Source organism: Equus quagga, chromosome 12 (assembly GCF_021613505.1).
Source record: "Equus quagga isolate Etosha38 chromosome 12, UCLA_HA_Equagga_1.0, whole genome shotgun sequence".
NCBI classification, from domain to species: domain Eukaryota; kingdom Metazoa; phylum Chordata; class Mammalia; order Perissodactyla; family Equidae; genus Equus; species Equus quagga.
This window is the reverse complement of record NC_060278.1, coordinates 101,213,791-101,239,383: the sequence shown is the minus strand read 5'-3', so window position 1 is coordinate 101,239,383 and position 25,593 is coordinate 101,213,791. Positions and strand designations below refer to the sequence as shown.

Below are 25,593 nucleotides of genomic sequence, written 5' to 3'. Positions count from 1 at the left end.
GGCAGTTCTGGCCCTAGGAGTGTCCCCTGGGTCATGAACTGTGTCCGCGTAACTGCTTCCACTCTCTTTCCGTTTGCCAAATTTAGACGAAGGATAGGAAAGCAGAAAGGAAGGAAAGCTAACCTTTTATTCCTGTAGAGAAAAAAAATCCCACTTTATAGCCCTCTTTTGTGTATTTGGGGAGGGGTGGAGAGAAGGGAGGAGAAAGCGCATGGAAAAGTGGCTCTGTGGGCACGGGGCATGAATGGGGGCTTGCAGGCTCTGCCGTGTGCTGGGGGAACAGAGAGGCGCATTGATGGGAGGGAAACAGTGGGCTTCCGTTGTAGTGAGCCCAGCTGACGGGGCGGCCGGGCAAGAGGACGACGCAGAGGCCGCTCTGTGAGTCTGTGGGGGGCCCAGCGGGTGGGTGTGTTGTTGGGGTGCAATGCACGTGACATTAGTCTGTGATCTCAGGGAGGAAGGGCCAGCTGAGTGGGCAGGACTCACCTGGGATTAGCCAGGTGCAGCTGACGGGCAGAGAGGGCCGGGCGGGCACGGCAGCCCTACCCTGGGGGCGCCAGAAAAAGAAGATGGGTGGTTTGAGTTTCTTAATGGGAGAAGGGAAACCTACACCCTTGGCTGCCGTCTGCAGCTCCAGCCTCGCATTTTACAGGCAGTAGCATCTGATATACCCCGCAACCTCAATTGTGTAGGAAAATTTGCTCTCAGGAACCCAGCCAAGGAGTAGGACATAAGGCAAAAAGCTTTAAAATGGCCACAGTAGTTACAATAAAGACCAGGTGCCAGGTGTCAGACGCTGGAGTGGCAGGAATCCTGTGGTGCCGACTCAGGGACTGTGGACTTTTACTTTGCACAAAGTTTTGATGATCTGGGCTGTCTGTGGCTTCTAGTAGTTTCCATGTCTTTGATTTAGTAAAACTACTGATGAAAAACTTCCCGTAAATGCATCCAGCAAGGATCTCCAGGACCACTTAGGGCGGGGTCACACCGCCCCACAGCCTTACAAGGCCGACCTCTGGGTGTCACTGCATTAATAATTCTTCTGTCTGATCCTGAAGAATCAAACACAGGCTGAGTTAGGGTCACTGTGGTTTTTAAAACAATTTACAATTGTTCAATGTACAATTGCTCAGTTGCACAATTGTGCATTTTATTCTTGAACAATTTATACCCCAAATGGTTAAGATGAAGTTCGGGTGCGTGTTTGAAAGGGGATCCTCATGTAGGGAATTCAGCTCACACGGAATGCCTGGTGTGAGCGTTAGGTGAAACGCAGCCGTCACCGGACCCCTCTCCACATGCTGCCCAGGGTCGGACGGGTCAGGGCTGAGGTGCTCGATAAATAAACCATGCCTGCGCTGGGCAGGTAACTGCACAGCTGCCTCTGTGTCTGGGCGGGTTTAATCCCCTCGGTGAGAAAGGTGCTGGCCCTCCTGTCCTGTCGGTCACCCCCGGTCAGAGACGGAAGGTGTGGGTCTCAGAGACAGGAGTCAGTCCGCGCCCTGGCTGCCAGTCAGTGCCCAGGTGTCATGAGTGACCGGCCAGGGTCACTTGTAGCCCCAGACCCACAGAGGCTTTCCTGGTTTCACAGAAGCCTCCTTTATGCAGAGAGCAGCTGAGAATGGAGACCCTGTGGGGCCCCCTGAGTGTCTTTCTGAACACAGGCAGGTTCAAGGCCCGGGTGAGAGTGAGCTCCCCGCAGGGCAGAAACGTGAGGCGGCTGAGGATGTCTCGGAGAACCGAGTGTGGGCAAATGACTTCTCCTGATGGAGCCTTTTCTTAAGTACGTTCTGCACAAGCCTGGTTCCATGGGATCTGAGGAGGTATTCTCTGAAGGGAGGGTTCCATGGCTTAAAAAGGTGAAAAAATTCGATAAAACCAAGTTTCTAAAAAACTTGTTTACTGCAGGACTTCTCAGAGCCTCTACTGTGCTAGTGGACGTTATAAATCTCTAAAATGAGGGAAATGACGCCATCACAGACAGGAGGGCACACTACTCCAGGGGCTGCTGTTCCCGTTGTGTTTTATTGTACTCCACGCGAAGGGGGTCCCCAGAGTTCTGCAACATGGCAGGTCTGGAACCCCTCTCCCCCAGCATTTGGGAGACAGAACGTGAAGGAATCTGAGTTCGAGTCTAGCACTGCCCCATCCCATATGCCACACTCAGGCTTCTCAGTTCTTGGGCTTCACATTCCTGGGGCCACAGCATGACAGGGCAGTAGAAAAATTTCTACCTGTGTGGCCCCGAGAGGCGGCAGTGTGGCTGCTGTTTAGATGTCCACTGCTTGACTGGCATTGTCCCCAAAGTTCTGCCCAGCCCACCCGGGACCCTCTGACAGGGAGATGCCCATGTGGCCTGCTGTGCCCGGTTGTCAGCCCCAGACTGCACCACGGCTACAGCCGCGGGAAGAGAGGCGCGTAGTCTCGTCTCCTAATCGCTGGGAGTTCAGCTTCCTCCTTCGGGCCCTGCACCCATGGAATGTTCTCAGAGTCCACCGTTGGCTTTACAGATGTGGGATTCAGACTTCTCAGTTTGGTGTTTTGTGTTTATTTCTGACAGGTAAACTGAAAATCCCTGGGTTGCATCTCTAGTCTGGATGGGAGACACCCTAGCTTTTTAAGATCTTTTTCTGTCTCTTTCATTGATTCCTCAAAGGGGTGTCCTCCACAAAATATGTATCTGGTTTCACAAACTCCAGCAGAACATGCTGCCAGTGTGCGGGTGTCTCTCAGGTGCCGTTCATTGGCCTTGGGATTTGGGCCGAGTGGACTTGCCTTGGAAACCTTGTGAGAGCTGGGCCTAAGCATTTTGAGCTAGCGTCAGAGAAGTTTGTGCAGTTGGGAGAGGAAGGGGTCGCCAGCGGACTCGGGTCCGAGAGCAGACAAATCATCTTTGAAGTTGCCCACGCCCCTCGACCGGGACCCCGGGAGTCCCGTGTTCGGTTTCCCTTCCTGGCCCTTCGCCACAGATCCAGATCCGGTGTCCTGCCTGGGCGTCCCACCTGGCTCCATCACGTGGCTTCTGCTTTTCCTCTCCCCTCTTCCCAAGCTGCATTCCTGCACACAGATGCTGTCTGTCTTGGCCCCAGTTTTTTCTTGGAACTCCAAAGTGCACCTTCTACTTTCTCCACTCCAAGGACTTGAGACATTTTCAAAAAGTCTCTTTTTGAACTAGCAAAATAAGTGATATTCCAGGACAGAAATGCATCCTTGCTCCCCTCATTGGGCCCTCCACCCTCCCCAGCTCAGGCCCTTTTTCGTAGTTCTCCTGAAATGTGTGCTCTGCCTACACTCTCACGCGTTTTCTCTCTGCTCCCTTGTCCCCTTCGGGAACTAGTTTCTTATTCTAAAGCCCCAGGTGGTACCTGGGAAATGCCACCGGCCCCGCAGTGGTGGATCCTGTGAAGGAATTCCTCGCTCCCTGCCTTCCTGCCCCCCCCCCCCCCCCCCCATCCTGGCTCTCCTTCCCTCCCTCCTCAGCTGCCTCCCCCTCACCCACAGGTGGGTGCTGGTTGCCTCCTCTATGCCGGCCTCTGTTCTGGGATTGGGGGATACACTGTGACCAAGTCAGAGTCCTTGCTCTCCTCAGGTGTCGTTTTGGTAAAGGAAATAGACATCAGCACAGAAGGCAAAAATAAGCAGGTTTCACATGTTGGTAAAAAGCCACGAGGGCAATGACACAAGGTTGGGAGGCAGAGTGTGGTTGGACAGGTGGTGTTGGCTCTCAGACCACGTGCACAGAGAGGCCACTCTCAGGAGGCGGGCTGTGGGCAGGTCCGACGGAAGGGTGTTCCCAGGAGAGGGAGCAGCAGGTGTCAGAGGCGTGGGCTGGCCTTGGCGGGTGTTTGGCAGCAGTGCCGTGCGATTTAATTTACCTTTTGAAAAGATCGCTCTGGCTGCGGTGGGAAGATGGACTATCGGGAGTCAAGAGTTGGGAAACCATGGGTTTATCTCATTTTAGACAAACCTGGAGACGGAGAACGTGACTACCACGGCAGGAACATGACGGAGGGGTGGCACAGTTTACAAGAGACTGGCTGATGCGCCCTGTCGTTGGCGCGATTGTTTAAAATGTAACTGGGATTGTCAAAGTGTGATTAGTTCTCGAGTAGTCCTTACCGCTTCTGTTGGCTAGAGTGAAGGGCGCCGCACCTTCACGCCCAGGGCACCTTGATGGAGCAGGTGGTGGGTGTTGGTGCCCCGAGGGCCCAGGCCAGCGGGAGAGATGCAGACGGGACTCTGGCTAGGGGCTCTTGGTGACACATCTGCAGAGCGGGGGCTTCTCAGGTCACAGCATCTCACAGCAGGCTCTGGGGGGCAGTGCGTCTTCACCAGCAGCCTCGAGATTCAGCCTGACTAGAGGCCCAAGGGATGGGGGGAGGCCTGAGACTCCAAGGAGATCCTCCATCCTGTTCTGGAACTGTCTTGGGAGAAAGGACCTGGTCTTAGGGACGGCCGGAGCTTCTGCCAGTGGCTTGTAAGGACAGCACATGGGCGGGGGGGGGTGTGTTTATACACGTAAGAAGAGCACACACCAGTCTACTCATTTTTGAATCTGCTTCTCTATTCTTCATATGAACTCCTTAAGATCAATTTGTTGAAATACATTGAATACATTTGAATATTTCTTGAAATATATTTAAATATTGAAATATATGCACATTCAGAAATCAATCATGTACTCAATTTCTCCAGGTGGACCACCCATGTAATTACCACCTGGACCACGCATGACATAGAATCTTGTTGGCACCCTGGAAGCCCTCCTATATGTCCCCTTTGGTCACCACCACAGAGGTGGCCACTACCCTGCTTTCTAACCCCAGAGATTCGTTTTGCCTGTTTGTGCAGACAGAAGTCGTGTAGCGGTGCTCCTTTGTGTCCGGCTTCTTTCCATCAGCCACGAGCTTGTGAGCTCCGGCGACACGGTTGGGTGTAGCTGAGGTCCCTTCGTTTGGTTGTCCTGGATGATTCCGTTGAAGGAATATCCTACAATCTCTGCACGCGTGCTCCTGTTGATGGGCGTTTGGGTTGCTTCCACTTTTGTGAATAAAACCTCTGTGGACATTCCTGAATCTTCTTTGGGTGCCCACCCGTAAGGTCGGGAGTGGAGCCCTTGCTAGGTAGTGTTCTGAAGTGGTTGCACGGTTTGGACGCCCCTGCAGTGCACGGGGGTCGTATGAAGTCCTTGTAAGTGTAGACCGTTTGTTATCTTCTGCCTTCGGGACCTCCCTCCCTTCCCATGGGCGTGCCTGGTTCTGAGGGATCCGGGCTGCACGCTCAAGGGCAGCAGGCTGTTTGGGTGCCAGCTGCTCTGCCCCTGCTCGGGCCAGCTGCTGAAAGTCTCTGGGCCTTGATTTCTCACCCAGGAAAACTGTATCTCCCGCTCAGACAAACCGCCAAAGATGCATTAAGAACTGAACTTGGGGCTGCCAGCAAGAGACGTGAGGATCCTAAAATGTGTGCAACAGTTACTATGTATTCCATTAATAATGATCATGATGCTCATAACAGCCCTGCTTCCCTTCAGGTTTCTTGTGCTGCCTTCTCCAGACTTACCTTTATTTTAGCCACTTAAAGACTTTGGCCTTTGCTGTTTGACAAGAATGCTCTCCGTGAGAGACAAGTAGGAAAAAGCCCCAGAGAGAGAACTGATCTGTGACTCACAGGGACTGGTTTTCAGGCACCAAAGAAGCAGTGGAGCCGTTCTTGTCACCTGGGGGCCAAAGGCATCCTCAGTTTCTTTTCCCTGGTGGCCAGCTCTCTTTCCGCCCCGTGAAGAAACAGGGCAGGTCCCAGTGGACACTGCTGAACTCGCCCACCAAGCTCGGTGGCAGCGAGTGGCTTTCTCTCTACCCTTGGAAGAGCCACTCGGGCGCACTGGGAAGAGCTGACCGCACCATGTGGAAGTCTGCACGGAGGTGGTGGCCCTGGGCCGCAAGGCAGCTCTGGCCAGAGGCTCAGCGCCCCGTGGAGGCCGTGTGCAGCCCGGCGCTGCCTTGTGCTGTCTCTTTTCGCCGTTTGCTCTCGTTTGAATCTTCCTAGATCTCAGATTTACTCACCATGTCTCCGTGAGACCCGAGACTCCATCTCTTCCTGGTGACCTTGAGCGGGTTACCAGCCTCGCTGTGCCTCCGTTTCCCCATCTGGAGAGTGGAGAGGATCCTGGCTCCTCCCTCTGGGGACTGTGGTGAGCACGGAATGTTATTCCATGTCGAAGCTTTAGAATAGGGCTTGGCACAGAGTAATCCTTGATCCATGTTAGCTGCTATTTTTATTTGTGAGTTTAATTGGCTTGACTTCTTATAAGACATGGTTCAAATCTTTAAAACTATATTTGTCTAGGAAAATAAAAAACTGGCTGTCTTGGTCTTTGGAGATGGGGCCCACTCTCCCTTGTGTCCTGTCTCTTCCATGTTGGCAAAGCTCCAGGGCACGGGCTCAAGGTCCCCTTCCCAAGCTGCCCTTGGGGACCTTGGGATGTTCACCTGTACAAGCGAGATGATGCCCTCAGCACAGGGACAGCTGGGAAGTCCGGTTAGCGTGTCCCCTGCTGGGTTCCCTGGCAGAGTGTGGCCCAGTGGCCCAGGATTTGCTGGTTGTGCCATTGGGAGAGGGGCAAGGCGTCCTTTGAAAAGGCTCTGTACCCTGTGGCGGGATGAGCCAGTGCATGAGAAACAGGCCACGGAAGGATGGACAGAGGGACATACCCAACAAGGTGCAGGAAGCGGGAAAGGACCAAGAATGGAAGAATGTTCTGTGACCGGCACGGCTTTGTCCTGTAGGTCAGGAATCTTTAATGGGGCCACCTGGCACCCACAGCACGCCTGCGACAAGGCAGTCCTGTCGGGTGAGGTGTGCGAAGCCCACAGATGGCCTGGCTGTGGCTAACAGAGGCACGTGTGCCTGGCTGCTGGGTTGGCCCCACAAGGCCTGGGCCTCCTGACAGCCTCCCTGGGGACAGTGGCGCCGAGAGAGGGTGACACACAGGGCTTCTCTGTTCTGATGATAACAAGCAAAATGGCTGTGTGACAGAGCAGCCCCTCGGGCACCTGAGACCCCTACCCAACCCGGGTGTCGTGTGTGGGGCTGTGGGGCACCGGAAACCACCAAGGCCAAGAGTAATTCCCATAGCTGCCCGAGTGGGCACGAGCAGAGCCCAGACCCCTTGAGGGCTTCAGTCAGGATTCTGTTTGTAAAGTTCGTGTAAAAATATTTACATTTTATATAGGTAATATGTTCACATGCTCGAAAGACAAAACTATAAAAAGATATCCAGCAAAAGGTATGCCCCCATTTCTGCCCTGCTCTCTGATCGTCGTTTTTCTCGAGACTTCCGGAGCAGTATTTCTCCATCGTTTTTTCTATTATTGCCACCCTTTCCACTCAGGCTCCTTTTTAGATGGTTTTTTCCTGATCACCAACCCCAGGAAACATCAGTACCACAGATACACTACGTATCTGTTTGTGGACTGTTGCCCTTTGCCCAGCCTCAAGCTTTATCCTGTGTAAGATTTTTTTCATCCCCTAAGAACCAATTCCGCCCCCTACCCTGGGGGTAGCATCATGCCACGTGGGAATGCATGATGTCGAGTTTCTTTATGTAATCCTGAGCAGATGCAAATATGTGTTCTTATTTTCCCCCTTCATTCTATAAAATGTAGCAAAATATACACACAGGTCCCCCGTGGATGGGGACTTGGTGTCTCTTGTTCATCTGTTGCTAGACGACTGGGCGGGTGTATCAGGGGCCGTCCCTCAGGGGTGGGATGGCTGGTCGGAGGGTCCAGCCTGGATTTGGGGCCTATTGGGTGGAGAGTTTCTGGGGTCATCCCGCCGGCGTTCAGTCTGGCCTCACCACTCTTCTGTGACATTGGACAAATCTCTGTGGTGATGGCCCCCAACTCTGAGGGTTGTTGTGATGGAAACGGGAGCATCCTTTGAGGAAGGGACTTGGACCAGTACTGGGCACGTGTGAGAAGTGCTTGGTACTTATGCTCTTCCTCCACTGCCCTTGATGTCATCATTGTCGTCAGTCCTGGGCCATTTCTATGGTCTGAATGTTTGTGTCCCCCGCCCTGAATTCGTATGTTGGAACCTCGCCCCCGGTGTGACAGTATCAGGAGGTGGGGCCTTTGGGAGATGCTTAGGTCCTGAGGGTGGAGCCTTCATGAACGGGATTGTTCCCTTATGAAAGAGACCCCACAGAGCTCCCTAGGTCCCTTCCTCTGTGTGACATTGTAGTGAGAAGACAGCCGTCTATGAGGAAGTGACCACACCTGCTGGCACCTTGATTTTGGATGTCTCAGCCTCCAAGAAGTGTGAGAAATAGTGTTTGTCATTTATAAGCTGCCTGGTGGCCATTTTGTTATAGGAGCCCAAACAGCCTAAGACGGCCATTTGGGGAGTCGGGGCAGAGCTGGGCTTTGAGGAGCCCAGAGGCCAACTCCACCTGTGTCCTTATTACCCGGCTCAGCTGCTTCTTGTGAATTCAGCAAAGGATAGTTAGAGTCTCACTGGAAAATTCCAAAGGCAAGACAGCTGCTTGCTTAGAGATGAGCCCACAAAATTTGCAAGAGCTGCTGTTTGAAGCTCACCTAACAGAGCTAGGAGCAGGTCCGAGTGCCTCTCCCGGGGGAGCAAACGTCATGTGGGCATCTGTCCCTGGGGGCATCTTTACTTGCCTCTCTTGATGTTTCCCTGCCTTTTAAGAACCTCACATTTCGAGCTGTGTCATTTAGCTGTCCGTTCACCCCAGATGATGTGTACTTTGCATCGCTGGCTGATGTAAATATAGGGAGTCACCTTGCAGCCACTCCAGACCCAGAAGTGCTCAGCCATCTTTGTGAAATTCTGCAAAGCAGATGTTTCCAAAGGAATGTGCCCTTGTGTTTCGAGGTCAAAAGCTACCAAAACCACAAGAAAGTCTATTCTCAGACTTGCTGTCCACTCAGCATGCATTCCAGAGCAGCGTCTGACCCACAAGAGCAGACAGGACCCAAGAAAGAGGACCAAGAGAGACATCATTTGGCGTCCTCCGAGGGCCCCCGTTATCCACCAACACCGGCACTTTTAACTCTTCTGAGTCATTTATGCTGCATTTAATTTCCACCTCCAAACGAGGTTATTCTCATGTGGTAACAAGTGAATATCTTTGCAAAGGAATCAGGTGATCAGTTAGGCAAGATTTCTGGCAGATCAGCATCCAGACCTTTTTTTAAAGGTCCTTCTCTACTTTCATTCTTACGCACACAGCGTGCAGAGAGCTGCGCTCACTTCCTCCCTCAGCGAGCGCGCTGGATGCGCCCCAGGCCTTGCTCATTTCAGGGCAATGCAGCAGCTTAGGGGTGGGGGGCGGTTATTGGGGGAAGTTCCTGGAGGACCATAGTTAATAGCTCTCTGCTCATCCCAGGCCGTAACTTAAGACAGTGGAGAATTTTTATGTTAAAAATGCCTCACTTCCCAATGTCAGCATGAGCTGCCGTTGGTTTCTCTCTAGAAAAGTAGAACTTGAAAGGCAATTTAGTCACTTGAGGCCATGAGTTAGGTGGGGGGCGGTTCACCAAATCTTATTTTAATGCTACATTTTCCTCTGTACACCCTACCTCCTCCCCCATCAATAAATACATTTCAGATAAATAGGAAAGCTTTATTTTTCCAGAAAAAAGACCTTCTTTTATGAAATAGTCCTGGTTTGACTCCATCCCACAGAATTGAGAATTGGGTGTGTTTTGTCTGTTGCGGCCTTCGAGTGTAGTTCTGGAGTCTTTTTGTGCCCTGGGCTGATTCAACTTTGTTTTAGTACCGATTTTCTTTTACTTTTCACTCTTTCAAAAAAAAAAAAAAGAGGGGCTTTGTTCTTGTGGGATGATGAAACCATTTCTCTGGCTCTCTCTCCTCCACTGCATTCTTGACACCTCTTTAGTTGGTTATTGACCTGGGGATCTGGTTAGGCTGAGACGGTGTCTGGAAAGGCGGGGCTGGGGCCTGCTTTGCCCATCGAGGATGTCAGGAGTCTTCATCCGGGTGAAGCCAAAGGCAGACTGGAGCTAGGTTTGGAGAAGGAGTCCATTTGGGTGCTCAGCAGCCAGTCCCACCCCTTCCAGGGTTCCAGAGGACATCTGCCTCATCCCTCGAAACTGCCATGAAATCAGATCTCTGGCCAGGCGACCGAAGTGGAGAGCTCCCTGGTTGTTTTACGGTGAGCATGGAGCACCCCAACTTCATTTTATGACGGGATTGTCTGTTGGAAGCAGTTTCGACTGAAGGCTCAGGCATTCTGCAAACCAGCAAATGGGTTTCATCTGAAGCCTGTTAGTTCCACCATCCCGGGAAAGTCGAAAGGACACTCCCAGTTGTTGGTTTCCAAAACTCTGGACAGAGTGGAGGTTCTGTTGCATAAGCCGACGACGTGGAGAAGGCCTTTGAAATGTTCTGCAGCCGGTTCTTATAGATTTCTGGAAGTTGATGGTGTCTTTTGAATTCTCAGCTTTATTGGATGCCTGAAAAAGAATTGACCCAAAGTTGATTAATGCACCCTTTCACTTCTTACAGATGGGTTGAGTTGTGGTCTGCTTCAGTGCTTGGAACACGGCTGGCCAGCTGGTGTTCCACGGGCTGCAGTTAGCCTGCAGATATTTTGTTTGGCCCACACAGTATTTAAAAAAATATTTGGATTAGATGCCAACGTTTAAAAACCAGGAGATTGCATATAAAAATACAGATTTCCAGCTTTCCTTGGAAAATCTGAGGATCTGGCCACCCTGGGCTCCACATTCTGCATGGCGGCTACCTGAAGTCAGTCAAGGCTGGCCCAGCGTGGAGACCGCCTCCTTTAGACCGAGCACGCACTTGCCGTTGTCCATAGCCCCCATCGCTCACTCTTGTCTCCTGAAGGTGGACGGTGTGTCCATTGTTTGTTACAGCCGTGCTTGTGTTGCTGTCCTCTTGCCACGCCAGCTTCTCTCATCAAGGCTTCTCCCTGGGTCTGTGTGGCATTTGCGTCTGGGCCTCCTCTTCCGAAAGTGCCGCTCACGTCCGTGGCTGCCTAACCTGGCACTTGGAGCCCAGTGGGGCCTTGCAAGTCTTAGCTCCCGCTGTCTTTCTCCTGCCCCTTCCTTGTGGCGAGAAGTAAGACTTCTAAGAACTTCTTATTATGAAATGTTTTGAATATATAGAAATATCAAGGAGCACACCGCCTTCACTTAGCCATCTCTCAGCTTCACCTGTCACCAGCTCGCAGCCAGTCTGATTTCTTTTCCACCTCTGTCGTCCACCACCTCCACTTCCTCGTAATATTTTGAAGCGAATCCTAGACATCAAAAATCCTGGATAAAATCATATCATTTCATGTGTAAATATTGAGTATGTATGTCTACAAGAAAAGGATTCAGAAAGTACTCGTAATACTGTTAGTATGCATGAAACTTAACAAAAATTCCCTAGTACCGTGAAGTGTGTAGTATTTAAACTTCCAGTGGTCGCATATACATCATAAAGGTTTTTTTCTTCTTTGGTTTGTTTTTATTATTTTATAGTTTGTTCGAGTCAGGATTCAGACCAGGCCCACGCGTTGCAAGTGGCTGCCTGGTTTCTAAGTCGGGAACCTTTTTTTGGTTTTATTATTATTTTGTAACTTATTTATTGGAAAACCAGGTTGTTTATCCTGTAAAACGTCTCACCGTCTGGCTTTTGCCAGGGAGCTCCCCGTGGTGAGGGCGAGCATGTTCCTCCATCCTCAGTGTTTCCTGTAAGTTGGCTGTCGATTCTAGAGGCTTCCTTGATTCAGGTTCAATCCTTTGGGGCAAGTCTGCTTCATCGGTGGTGGCGGATCCTTCTGTCAGGAAGCTCACGGTGTCAGGTCGCTTCTCTTTGGGTGACGTTAGTAGTTGTTAATAGTCAGGGCCTATTGATGGAGACCAGCTCCATTAATTCAATGGTGTATTAATTGCAAAATGGTGATATTCTATTCTAATTCTGTCTCCCCTTCCTCTTCTGTTAGCTGGAAAACTTCTATAAAGGGAAACTTCCCTTCATCAACAATGGTAGAATTCATATAGGAAAAGCAGGATGAATGCTTGATTCTTCCCATTTATTTACCAGTTTTTAAAATAATGGGTTGCTTCATTAACATCCTCCCCTGGTGATCAATTAGGGGTTTTTCTTTGGTACCATTATGAACTCATACATTTCAGCATAATTGATGTTTTAAGATTTTAATGGGCTTTTTGTGGTAGTTCCTTTTGTCATTATCATTTGATGGATCTAAATAATGTGACTTCCTCTCCTTTCTTTCTGTGGCTTAGCAATAGACTCGTACAGGCTGAGGTGTCAGGGAGGAAAGGATCCTACGTATAGGCTAAGGGTTGTACCGCCTACATGTGTGAAGGGGAATCAGAAAATAGTCTTGCATGCCAGCTGGCTGGGATATTCCTCACACCGCTAAGGAGTCCTTGACATGACCTCAGAGCAGTTACGGTTAGCAGGGGAGGGAGAGTTTTGTGCTGATTAGGATGTGGACAGCTCTGTTGATACTGATCCCGGCTCGTTTGCCCACTGCACAGTGACCCAATCACCAAGACCCTGAGTTTGCAGCACAGAAAGGGTGTATTCACAAGGCAGCCAAGCGAGGAGATGGGAGAACAAGTCTCAAATCTGCCGCCCTGAAAATGGGGATCAGGGGTGTTTATGGGATGTGGGGGCGGAGTGGTCTGAAGTGTGGGGATAGGTGATTGGAGGTATGGAGAAGTGAGGGAGCTGATGATCTGCGCAAGCGTAGTCCAGCTTCGTGGCTCTTCCTAGGGTGCGTGTTCACAAAATGGCGGCATTAGCATGAGCCGAGGGTGGAGTTTTCAGCCCCACTAATGGCAAAGGGTCACCTGTTGGACCCTTGCGCAGCCCCAGTTGATGGGTCGGTGGTCTCAGCCGTCCTGAATTGGACAAGGAGTCGACTCTCAGTTCCTGAAAAACAACTGAAGCAGCCGGTACCATGGTGACCCAAGTGTCAACGATGTTATCGTTAAGGAACCTGGTGGGAGTCTGATAATAGACTGCTTATCTACGTGACTTTTTAAGAATAATCATTCATGGCTATCTGGCCACCAGTTTCACTGTAACCAAAACCCAGAGTAACAGTGGCTTAAACAAGATAGATGATTTCTTTCCCGTGTGACAGCACAGCAGTCTCATGCATACGTGGTCCACACGGTCCAGGGGTGGTATGCTGGCCTGGTGGTGCCAGGACTAGGCTCTTTTTGCCTTACTCCTCCACCACTCTTAGGATGGTACCCTCATCTGTGCTATCCAGGATGGCTCCTGGGTGGGAGGAGGGGGTGGGGGAAAGGAGGAAGGAGAGCGAGCCCCTTCCCTTTAAGGGCATAACCCGGAAATTGCATCTGTCCCTTGACTGATACCTGGTTGGCTAGAGCCTGGTCATATGACCACACAGAGCTGCAAAGCAGGCTGGGGAATGTAGTTTTTAATATTTACGTTTCCCAACCAGGTGCAGAGCTAAAATCTGTTTCTGGGGAAGACAAGGAGGATGGATTTGGGGTCTGCACAGGAAGCGCAATCATAATGGGAAAATAGCTCCAAAAGGAGGTTGTATATTTTGTATTGTTCAATATTCTTAGGAGTTTCTTCATCTATTCCACAAATATTGATTGAAGGCCTCCCATGTGCGAAGGGCAATTTGTAGGTCCTGAGGACACAGCGGTCCCTGCACTAGATGGAATCCTTGCCTTTGTGGAGCTTACCTCCTAGTTGGGGAACCAGACAAACTAATAAATATGTATTATAATGTCAGATGGTAATAGCACTATGAAGAAATCTGAAACAGAATGAGGGGTGATTCTCCCCAAATTCAGAGAGCTCTTCTCCTCAGAGTCAGTCCAGGAGCCCCAGATATTTTCTTACTGCCTTTTTGCCTGAAACAGGTTTCTCAGCCTTGGCCCTGTTGACCCTGGGGTAGGATCATTCTCTATTGTGGGGCTGTCCTGCACACTGTAGGATGTTTAGCAGCATCCCTGGCCTCCACCCACTAGATTCCAGAAGCCCACTCTCCCTACCCCCCACCCCGGTTGTGACAACCAAAATGTCTCTAGATACTGCAAAATGTCCCATGGGGGGAGGAACTGCCACCCATTAAGAACCACCAGTCGGAAGGATTTAGTGCCCCATTCTGGTGGAGACGACAGCTTTATAGTGTTGAGCGTTGACCAAACAACGTGTTTTTGGGGGGAGAGGGGAGGGTATCCACTCTAGAAAGAGGCCTGCCGTCTGGAGACTGGAGAGTTCTCAGAGCTCTCTGAGTGGGTGAAGCCCCCAGGAACCGGTTTCTTGCTGTGCACAGGGAGTGCCCAGGACAGGGGCTCCTGTGTCAGAGGATGGCGATGACTAGTTGTTGCCAAAGGAAGCGTGACTTGGAGCCCCACTTCGCCTCTTCCTCGCCTGTGGCCTTGGGTGAGGCATGTGTGAAAAGCCATTTGTAGACTGTCAGGGCCCCACAGGACGGGGAGGCTGATGGCCGTGTGGACACAGGCTCCTCCTACACTGGGTTGCTCCGGCTGCATCAGGAAACTGCCAGGAGGCGTCTTGTTGAGGCATCTGCCCTCTCGATTTCTTCCCATCAACTGGTGCCTGTTTATTCATTCTTTGAAGGGATGTTTGCTGAGCACCTACTGTGTGCTGGGCTTTGTGCCAGGCGCCAGGACACAGCCGTGAATCCAGTGGATGAGGCGGTTGCCCTGACAAAGCTCTCTAGGAAGCCAACCGATAAATAATGAGAACTTCAGATGGGACGAAGAGCTCCGAGTAAAATAAACTAGGTGATGGCAGGAGAGGGAGTGACTTCAGAGGGGGCAGGCAGGGACGGAGGAGGTGGCCTGAGACCTGAAGGAGAGCAGATGGGGGAAGGGCATTCCAGGCAGAGGCACAGCCTGTGCAAAGGGCCTGAGATGGCCAGAAGCCTGGTTTGGTGGAGGACAGACGAGGTCTGGGGTGGCTGAGAGCCCTGACCCAGAGGTTTTGAGGGCCGGCCAGGCCACATGGGGCCTCCCGGGCCGCAGAAGGGAGCTGATTCAATTCCAGGAGGGGAGGGAAGGGAAGCCTCGGGCAGGTGGAAAGTTGCAGTTTGGGGTGTGTTTACCAGACTGACAAGGAGAGGAAGTAATTATAACAATATCCCTCCTACTTAACGAGCACCCTCGGAAGGCAGAGCCTGGTTGCGTCCCGAGTCTCAGCTGGGAAACCCAGCGGCAGAGAGAGGAAGCGATTTCTCCCAAAGCTGGAGGCGCAGAGGGTGAGCTTTTAAAGTCACGTGTGGGACAGACCCTCTAGATTCGATTTGTGAACAGAGTGGGGCATTTCTCTTGAGCCCTTTCCCTCCCTGTCTCTCTGATGAGACTCCAGAAAATGGCCTTTCGCCCCAGACCTGCCTGTCTGCAGCCTCCTGGACACCTGCACGGAGTCTCAGGCTCAGCCGGGACACAGTCAGCTGGTACCCCACCCTGCTCCGTTCCCCCTGCGCCATCTGTACGGCGGCCTAAGAAATTCAGAGGTGTGGCCTTAGGCAAGAGATTTAATGTGTGCAACTCAATGTCCCCATCTATAAAATGGGGATAATAGCAGTGCTGCAGGTTTGAATGAAATGATGTATGGAAAGTGCACGTAATAGGGTCAGCCGTGCAGGAAGCGCTGCGGGGAGAGTAACTGTCGGCTTTGTTGTTGTCCTCGTCACCATCTCACCTGTCCAGGCTGGTGGAAGCATGTCAGTTTCTGCATCTGAGACGTGCCAACCCTTCTCTAGTGTCTTCCGCCAGCTCCAGGTTGAGGCCCTCTGCTCGGGCACCACTGTGAGTCTCGTGGTCGGGGACCCAGCCCGCTCCATTGGGACCCCCTGCCGACTGTGAGATGTGGGACGTTGATTGCAGTCTTGCTCATACTAGCAGACGACCAGAGCCACCTGTTTATTGATGAGCTACAGCCACACAAGGGAGTGTGGAGCAGCTGGGGCCAGGAGCAGAGGGGACCTTCTCCTGTGTGTGTTTCTGTACTTTTGGGTTTTCTTTTCTTCTTTTTCAATCCATGTATTACATGAAAGAAAAAGAAAAGGGACACATTTCAAGTCCTAGAAATGAGCCTAGAGGCTAATATAAAAAATGGGGATTTTGAGGGGCCAGCCCTGTGGCATAGTGGTTAAGTTCGGTGTGCTCCACTTCGGTGGCCCAGGTTTGGATCCCAGGCACGATGGACCTACACCACTCATCAGCCATGCTGTGGAGGCATCCCACATGTAAGGTGGAGGAATATTGGCACAGTTGTTAGCTCAGGGCTAATCTTCCTCAGCAAAAAAAAAAAGGAGGGGGGAATTTAGAGTAGAAAGCTTTTAGTTCTGCTTAGGGTTGTGTCTCCCACCATTCGAATGCATGCTCGCCCCTCCTGTGCACCCATGTTGGCTCTGAGTGGAGGTTGACGTGGCTGTGCTGAGGTTTTCTTACTTCTGAACCTTTGTCCACACCATAACCTCTGCCTGGAATGCCATCCTCTCCCTTTGCCCCTATTGAAATCTGGCCAGCGGACATTTCAAGGCTCTGACAAGGTCTCTTCTCTCTGCAGCAGAGGTTTTTCTCCTCCTCTGAGTCCTGGCGACACCTGGTCCTTTGTGGGTGCTATGTGTCACATACACCTTTCAGGGGTTTCTATATATTTTTTCCTCCCCCCCTCAAGTGCACGTCTGTGGGTGGTAAGGACTGATGTTTGACTCACCTGTACCCTTTGCTGCCCCTCAACTTGACAACATTTGTTAATGTCCCCTTTGCTCAGAGCCTTGCCCAGCTCCCTGTATGTAAGATGTCACCAGATATTTGTGGAATTGAATGACTATCCAAGAATGAAATAGAAATCTTACACTGCCTGGGTTTTAAATGATTTAAAACTATTCATCATAAAACCACAATGATAATACTTATTTTAATGATGATGATAGGAGCTAATTCGTACATGGCACTTACTGTATCTCAGTTCTTGTCTAAGACTTTACTGTATCAACTCGTTTAATCCTCACCACAGCCCCACGAGGTGAGTTTTATTATTCCCATTTTATAGATGAAGAAACTACAACCTAGAGAGGTTAAGTAACTGGCCCAGGGTCACACAGCCAGTGAGTAAATTTGTGGGTGTTTTTTATCTAGATTTTGTTGAGGAAAGATGCCAGGCATTTCTTTGCGCGTTCAGGAATGCAATTGACAAACCCTAGAGTGTCTGCTAACAAGGTTTGATAGCATGTGAAACCTGGGGAGACAGTCTGTGCCCCTGTCCTCGAATCGGGCCTCAGTAGACAGTTTTAGAATCCTGGACTGCAAACTTCTTAAAAGGCCTGAAAAAGAGTTTGAGAGACGCAGCGTAGAGGGTGGGGGTAGAGGAATAAACTTGTAAATGCAAGAAGAAAACTGCAAAATTGAGGTGATTGGTTTTAATGAAATGACCGTCAACATGTCAGCCAGTCCCCTTTGACCTTTGTAGCGACATTTAAATTGTATTTATTGTGAGCAAGGGAGCATTTTAGTTGCTTGGCGTGATACAGCCTAGAGTTTCCAAAAACAGAAGTGCTGGGGGCCTTGAATGTCCCATTGGGACTTTGCAGGGTCGCTGTGTAGGGCCACATCCCTGTCTGAGCCTTGCAGAGGGGTCCAGCTGGTCCCCGGGCTCCCCCTCAATGGACCCCCAGGCCTCGGAGTGCCCCGTGGACCTGACTAGGGCAGAGTCTGCAGACCGGGCCAGGCTGGACCCTCCAAAATGTGCTGGCTGCTGTGCACTAGGAAATTGATTTCCCGCCTGCAGCCCGCAGCACTGCCCAGCGCCTGGCCATCCTGAAGCTGTTGTGACAGCACACCAAGCACCATGGAAACGATTGTGCAACCCTGGGAGCCGGCTGCCGGGAGCGCGGGGCGGCTGCCCTCCACTCGGTGTGCTGGGCCTTGCTTCCATGTGCCTCTCCTCCGTTCCTCTCGCTGCGCTGTTGTGCTTGGCCTGGGCTCGCTTTGGGCTCAGAAGCGCCCCTTTTGCAGGGAGACCGGCGAGCTCGCTCCCCCTTTCTGTGCCAGGAGGCCAGCCTAGCTGGCGCACGCGCCCCCTGTTCCTTCTCCTGCCTTCCAGCTGCCAGTTTCTCCCAAAGACAGCATCCTCTGGACCCAGCTGGCAGAGGCCTGAGGTGCCTGGGGACGCCTGGGAGTGGGCATCGGAGCTGGCCTGGCTTCCCTCTTGTCGACAGCACAGGGTTTGCATCCGCGGCTTGGCCAAGGCTCTCCCAGCCGGCTGGCTGGTGGGGCCTCCCTCCCACTGTGGTTCCAGGCGTTTCTGGGGCGGAAAACAGAAACCAGCCCTGTGTTTCCCAGGCTGCCAGGCTTCTGAGAAATTCATGCCTCGGCCCAGGGACTGGAACTCCCTCTCCTGCCCACCCTGGCCCTTTTCGGAGAAGGAGGTCCCCTCTGCCCCCAGGCTGGCTCCCTGTTCTGTTCTGATTAAAGAGAAGTTTCTGAGGATGGTCTTCCGCCCATCTGCACTTGCCACCCCTTTGGTCACCAGCTCTGTCCCAGCCCAGTCCTCCAGCTGTCTGATGCCAGGGTGTGGGTCCCGGGGGCTCACCCCACGATGGCCTCTTGGTGTGTGACTGTGGTCAGGCCTGCCCTGGAGAGAGTTTCCCGAATTCAGACTCTGGATCACAGCGCCCACGCGGGGCCTTGCTGCTCTCAGGAGCTCTCACCCGTTCAGAGTCCCCTCTGTGCGGCTGGTGTTGGCCGAGGGGCAGGAAGGAGAGCAATCTGTTTAAGGTAATTCCTGCTAGAGTGGGAGTGACTGATGCGATTAGGGCCCCTCCTGCAAGTACTTCCGGTTTCAGAGAAGGCCTCATTCACGCCAAGGCCAGTGGGTCTCTGAGGGAGAAACGGGGGGGATGTTTTCACGGCAAGGTTGGCACCTCTAGGTTCTTTTTGGAAGGTTTGGTATCTTGGCCCAAATTTCTTGCACTTTAGTTAGTTCCACTCAACACATTTGCTAAGTGCCTACTATGTGCCAGGCAGAAAATAAGTCGAAGAGCATCGATTTAGTAACTTGCATTGTGGTTTGTCACATGGGGACGTGTAGTTGACTCTGTGTGTGTGTGTGTTTGTGTGTGCGTGCGTGTGTGTACAAGTGTGCATGCGGAGGGGCAGCCCAGGAGCTGGTGTGGGCAGGAGAAATAGGCTGGCTCAGTCAGGTCCTCCTTGGACTTCAATGGTTAACTCTGATCATTTGAGGTCTGAACAAAAGGCTTCTGTCTTTACCATTAAACTGCCGTTTATTGGCGAGGCAGCAGTGCAGGGCAGAGCGGCTTCGAGTGTGCTCCTGCATTTCGATCCCAGCTCGGCCACCTGCTGGCTGTGTAACTCTGAGCAAGTCCCTTCAGCTCAGAGCCTTGGTTCACTGAACTGCAAAATGGGAATAATAAGAAGAACAACGTCTACCCCAGGGGCCTTGTGAACACTGTGTGGTTAATGCGTGTAGATTTTGTAGGCCAGGACCCGGCACAGCGCAAGTGCTCGGTACGTGCCAGCCACCAGCATCGTGATCAACACCTGCGACCAGCCGGGTAGCTGTGGGTGAAGGCAGGGAGGGCCCTGCCCCGTGGATCTTCCAGGGGCTGGGGAAAAGGGAGAGTGAACACCGCAAAGAAATGCATTTCAGATGGCGAGACATGCTAGGAAGGAAGGAAACAGGTGCTGCGAGAGAGGACATTAGACAGGGTCCTCAGGGAAGGCCTCTCAGAGGAGGTGGCCCTCTCCTGCCCCAAGCGTGCTAGACTGTTCCTTCCTTTACTCCCAGAAGGGTGAGCTCCTTGCTGCTCTTCCCCATGAGAGTTCTGGATAGTGATTGTCTCATTTTGTCTTCCTTCCTCCTCGTCTCCGTTCCTTTCCCCACCTCCTTCCTTTTCTCTCTCGCCCCCTCCCTCCCTTTCTGCCCTTCTGCCTTTCTCTCTTCCTTTTCTCTTTCCTTCCTTTCTTTACATACCAAATTGCTCTTATTAAATATATGTAAGATATAAAAAATAGCAATACAAATGAATACCGTGCACCCGCCGTCGAGTTTACAGAGAAAGAACATAGCCATTCCTCTGAGCTCCTCTGCCTTTAAAAGGATTTATCTGGAAACCTTTCAGTTATGTTTCTTTACAAGAAGACTTTTAAGATACTTTCCTTTGATACTATCATCACAGCTAAAAATGAATAATTCTTTATTATCATCAACCTCCGTGTTCCGATTTTCAACTGCCTCATTAATGCCCTAATTTTTCTCTTCATGGTTTGTGTGACTGGATCCAGGGCAGGCCCACACGCTGTTGGTGTCAGGATGTGTTTCCTGTTTCTTTCATCTGTCCGTGCCCCCTGCATCTTTGTCCTCAGGCCGTCTTTACTTGAAGAAGCCAGGCAGTTTGCAAAGTCTGGGTTTTGCTGATTGCAGCCCCGTGGTGTCATCTAAACGTGTTGCTCTGCCCCAGTATTTCCTGTAAGTCGGTAGTGAGATAGAAGCTGGATCAGATTCATTTTGGTGTTTTTGGCAAGACCACCTCCGTAGGTGGTGGTATGTTCCTCCGTGAGGAGGTGCGAGGGGCCTGCTGGTCGCTTTTCTGCGATGTTCTCAGCATGATGCTGGATGCCTGGATCGAGCGTGTAATTTTGAATGCATTCTCTTTGCTCCCACCGTAGAGTGATGTCCTGAATTTTGTGTTTGTCACTTCCTTTTCTATATAGTTTTACCACGTTTTTGAGTTTGCATGCTTCTGTACTCTACGTAAATAGAATCATGCTGTAAGAAGTTTCCTGCAACTTGCTTTTTCCTCCTCCATTCTCTTCTTGAGATTCATTTCTTGTCTTTGCTGTAGCTGTATCTTTTCCTTTTTTCTCCTCTGTAGTATTCCATTCTGCAGCTCATTTATCCATTCTGCTGATGGTGGACATTTGCTTGTTGCCAGGTTTTCCCCTTTGCTGTTATAGACAGTAGTTTCTGGAATGGTCTTTCTCTATTTCTGCTGTATGCGCGCAGAGGAGTTTCTGTAGGGTGATCCTGCAAGTGGAATTGCTTGGTCACTGGGCATACGCGTCTGCCGCTTTGGTAGACAGCACTAAATCATCCTCCAGGGCAACAGTACCGTTTATAGTCCTCAGCACATGGAAGGAATTGCACAGCTCGACGTCCTCCCAATGTTTGATACTGTAATACTTCTAAACTGTTTTGCATAGCTCACGTGTATAAAATGGTATCTTTTGACGAACAGAAACTTTTAATTGTAGTTAAATTTATTTTCTGAAAGGTTTGAGCTTTTTGAGTCTGGGTTGGGATGGTGCTACCCAAAATGTGTCATCGGACTGGCAGCCACGGTGTCACTCGGGAGCTTGTTAGCAACACAAATTCTTGGGCGCTGCCTCAGCCCTGCTGACTCAGACACTAGGAGTGGGCCCGGCAATCTGTTTCATAAGCCCTCCACGCGATTGTGATGCTGCTCCAGTCTGGAGTTCTGGTTTTGGAAATCTTTTCCTACCCTAATGTCATACAGAGCTTCTCCTATATTGTCTTCCAAATGTGTTATAGTCTTACCTTTCACCGTAAGTTTGTGATCCACCTGGAATTGATTTTTGTGTCCCGTTGGAGGTAAGGTTCCAATTTCAGTATTTTCCGTATGGATTACTAGTCATCCTGGACCGTCTATTGAGAAGTCCATCTTTCTCCACTGTCATCAGTCCATCACAGTCATAAATACCACTTCCATGCCTCTTCCTGGTCTCTCTTGTCCCCTAGGTAAGAGTGCCCCCCACAGCAGTTAATTACAGCGGCTCCGTAGATATTACTGATTTCTGCTAGGTGCGTTCACCAGCTTGTTATTCCCCAGAAGTGGCTTGCCTTTTCTTGGCTTTTTGCTTTTCTGTGGACACATTAGAGTCAGCTTATCAGGCTCCACAGAGGGGCACTGCATCTTTAGATCAACTTCAGATCATTGCACCTCTAGCTCAAATGGAGGAAAACGGACATGGTACAATATTGAGTTTTGTGGAGTTTTTCTAGAACCTGTTCAAGGTCACCTTTCGTAACAGAAGAAAAGGTCGAGCCACCTCTCACGGGGGCTTGCCATTGTGCCCAGCCACCGACCCTGCCACATGGCCTGGGATGCGCCTCACGAGCTCGCGATGGCCCCACCACCCACGTCCCTCCTCGGAGTTTGGGGGCCTCAGGGGCTGGAGCCCAGGGTTGAGAGGTTGGAGCGCTTGGGTCGGAAAGGCTGACTCTCCCATCTCTGAGCGTCTCTGGTTTCCGGAGGATCTGCTGCTCTGAGAACCTGCCTCCCACAGGTCCTTTCACGGGCAGTTTCCAGCCAGGGCCCAGTGGGCGTATGAAATGGGTTCAGAATAGAGATGTTCACAAATGGAGAAACGATTTATCCCCCTTTAAGCTGGACTGAGTGGAAAATGAAGGTTTAGGGCTCCAGATTCCGTAGTGCTTGTCCCAACCCCCTTCGCTGTGTGGTTCCATACACCCGCTGCGGGTCACGCTTGGTGCCAGGCGCCCTGGGGGGCCTGGACCTCGTGGGCCATCTGAGCCAGGATTCCACTAGTCAGAGAAGGAGACAGGCAGGTGACAATGTGACCAAAAGCTCAGAGACGCTGGCTTCTCCCTTCTGACAGCAAAGTACCATCTCTCGCTGTTTCTTTCGGAGTCTGCTCTACAGAGACAAGCATCACAGTACTCCGTGTTTGCCACAATGAAGTCAGCGCTGGCTTGCCCCTTCTCGGAACCAGGGTTTGTTCACTCATTTGTCCCTTCTTTCCTTTAGTCATTCATTCATCCAGTAACTATTTGTTGCTCTCTGCTAGGGACGCTGCAGTCAGCAGAAAGGCCTGGGGTCCCTGCCTTCATCGAGCTCACAGTCTAAGCCCAAGTGAGAAACCGGGTGGAGCCAAGCGCTCTGAGAAAAAGCAAAACAGAGCGGAAGGGAGAGAGAGTGGTGGGTGGCGTGAAGGCTTGCTGTTCCAGGAAGGGAAGCATCCTGGAGGGGGTGACATTTGAGCAGGGATCTCAATGAGAGAGCTTTGCAAACATCTAGGGAAAGAGCATTGTAGGTAGAGAGAACAGCAAGTGCGAAGGCCCTGGGGTGTGAGTGTGCTTGCTGTGTTGAGAGAGTAGGTGGAAGGCTGGGGAACTAGAGGAGAGTGAGGAAGAGAAGTGCATGATCTTCGATCTTAAAGGAGTGGCCTTTCCTGAGGCCGAGTGGGATCCCTGGGTGCCAGCAGCAGGTGGGTGCTGGCTGGTGGTTCAGGAAAGTCCATCAAAACAGACTTCTCACTAGGAGGCCAGCAGGTGTCCGTGGCACCCAGGCTTCTGCTGTGGATGGTTGTGGTCTGGCAGCCACTCACCCGTCACCCTCTGGGATAACTTGGATTTCCCCATCAGACAGGCTCCTGACAGTGGAGGCTAAGAGAGTTATATTTCCTTTGAAGGGAGGGTGCTTTGTGTGCCCTGCAGATGGCCGCCAGAGCCCCAGGCCAGAATCAGACTGACACACGGAAGGCTTGGATTCCCTTAGGTCTAGAAACACGGGCTGTGATGGTTTTATGGGGAGTGAGCTGAAGTGTTCCTCTCCTGCTGGAGAATATTGCCAACAGGAGCCAGCGGGGAGCGTCCAGTCACACCTGGGGAAGCCGCCGCCTCTCCCTGAACGCCAGGCAGTGGCTCTGTCTTCAGTCTTGGATACCCTGGCCTCACCTCACCTTTTAGATCTCTACCCCGGGCTTGGCACAGTGGTCCCGAGGGGCCAAGCCACCCTGCTGCTTCTTCTCATCCTCCCTGGTGAACTAGAGTGAGCAGCATCGATGTTAGCTCACCCCCTTTTTTCTTGGCTTACTGTACGGGTGATTTCTACCCTGATGAAAGCCAGTGTCTCCCGAGGACCAGCCTTTGTTCAGAGCTGCCTTCAGAGAAGCAGGTTCTGGTTGCCAGATGTCAATTGCAAAAGAATTTCCATCTTCAGGTTGCTCGAGCGGGACTTCGAGCCGGACTGTGTAGGTTTGAATCCAGGCTCTGCTACTTAGTAGCTGAATAACCTGGCTATGTTACTTTGTCTCTCTGCCTCAGTTTTGTCATCTGGAGAATAGGGACAGTCACTATCCTACTTCGTGGGGTTACTGTGAAGGTTAAATAAATATATGCAGTGTGCTTTTCCGTTCTCCTAACTCTATAGCCTCAAGGCCCCAGGAACAGGACAGGCCAAGAGACTCGCTGAGGGTACAGGGCGGTGCACGTGGCTGGCACTCGCTTGTTGTGTTGCTGATGACGCAGGGCTCCCATTCTGCCCTGTCCTCTCTGGTCCAACTACCGTCAGCTTGGCCAACAACTTCCCACTAGGGTCTCAGACCAGCTCCTGGAGACCATTAAAAGCCAGACCTCACTGGGCAAATTCTGGTTAAATCCAGTCAGTTAGGGGTTTGTGTTTCATTCGTTCGCTCAGCCATTCCTCCATGAAATTTTGGCTGAGCACGGGCTGTGCTCTCTGTCCTGGGTGCCGGGGATGTGGCAGTGAGCGAGAGATGAGGTCCCTGCCCTCGAAGGGCTGTTACAACCCCGGGAGGGGTTGACATTACAATGTGGTGGGCTTCAAGATACAGCGTCCTTGTAGCCTGAGCCATGCTACTCTCTCCCCAAAACAAGATCCATCACCATGGCAACCATTTGCCACTGAAAGGCTGTGTCCATGCTCACGTACCTGCGGGGTCCACCCTGATCGTCTGATGCTAAGCTGCTGTGAAAGCTGGCGCATGCCACTGGATCTGTTGATGCGCCGTAAATGTGAAGGCATGGGGCCTCATAGAAAGTGTCCACCAAATGTTGTGCATTGGGCTGGACACACATGTCCTTTAGGAACTGTGGAGATGAACTGGGCCACCTGCCTCCCGTCTTTCCAAGTGGCATCCCGTGTCGAGGCCTGGAGGAGCAGCCCTCCGCCTCTGCCCTCAGGCCCTGCCCCTGGCCCCTGGGGAATCCTGCTGCGTGTGGATTTGGATTTCTGAGTCATGAAGTCTAATGGTGGAGGGGGTTGGGAGGAGGATGCTGGGATTAAGGCCTAGAAAGCTGAGTTTGGGGACGTGACATATTGTGTGTTGCTTGACCAGCATAGGGTGGGTGTGTCTCCCTGGAGGCTAGCTCAGGACCTCCTCCGCCTCCTCGGGGCTTGGCACCTTCTTGGCTGCAGGCTGCTCTGCCCTCCCCATCTGCCAACGACATGCCCTCCTCCCAGTTAGCACCTCGGCTTCTTACTCGAAACCAGAGTCTCAGAACTGCCATGTTTACTCATCCCGAGAGCTGGGGACAGTTTGGGACACCATGCGGCATTTTTCTTGTAAACTCCGAGGTCTTGCTGGTAAGATGTCTGGGTGGCTGGGGCTGTACGGGCCTGCTGCCTGGGCTGGCTTCCGGGGGCCTCTGGTTTGCAGAGTGCTGGTGACTCAGAGGCCTGCTCTGCACATCGCCGGCCCAGTGCAGCCAGCACACAGTGCGGGGACCTGGGAGGGGCCC

At 51.7% G+C, this 25,593-nt stretch overlaps 1 protein-coding gene across 7 annotated transcripts in view; it reads left to right on the top strand.

Moving 5' to 3' along the window:
* The window catches only part of NFATC2 (nuclear factor of activated T cells 2), a 158,071-nt gene that overhangs the window by 114,561 nt on the left and 17,917 nt on the right, over positions 1 to 25,593 (top strand). The window lies entirely within an intron of this gene.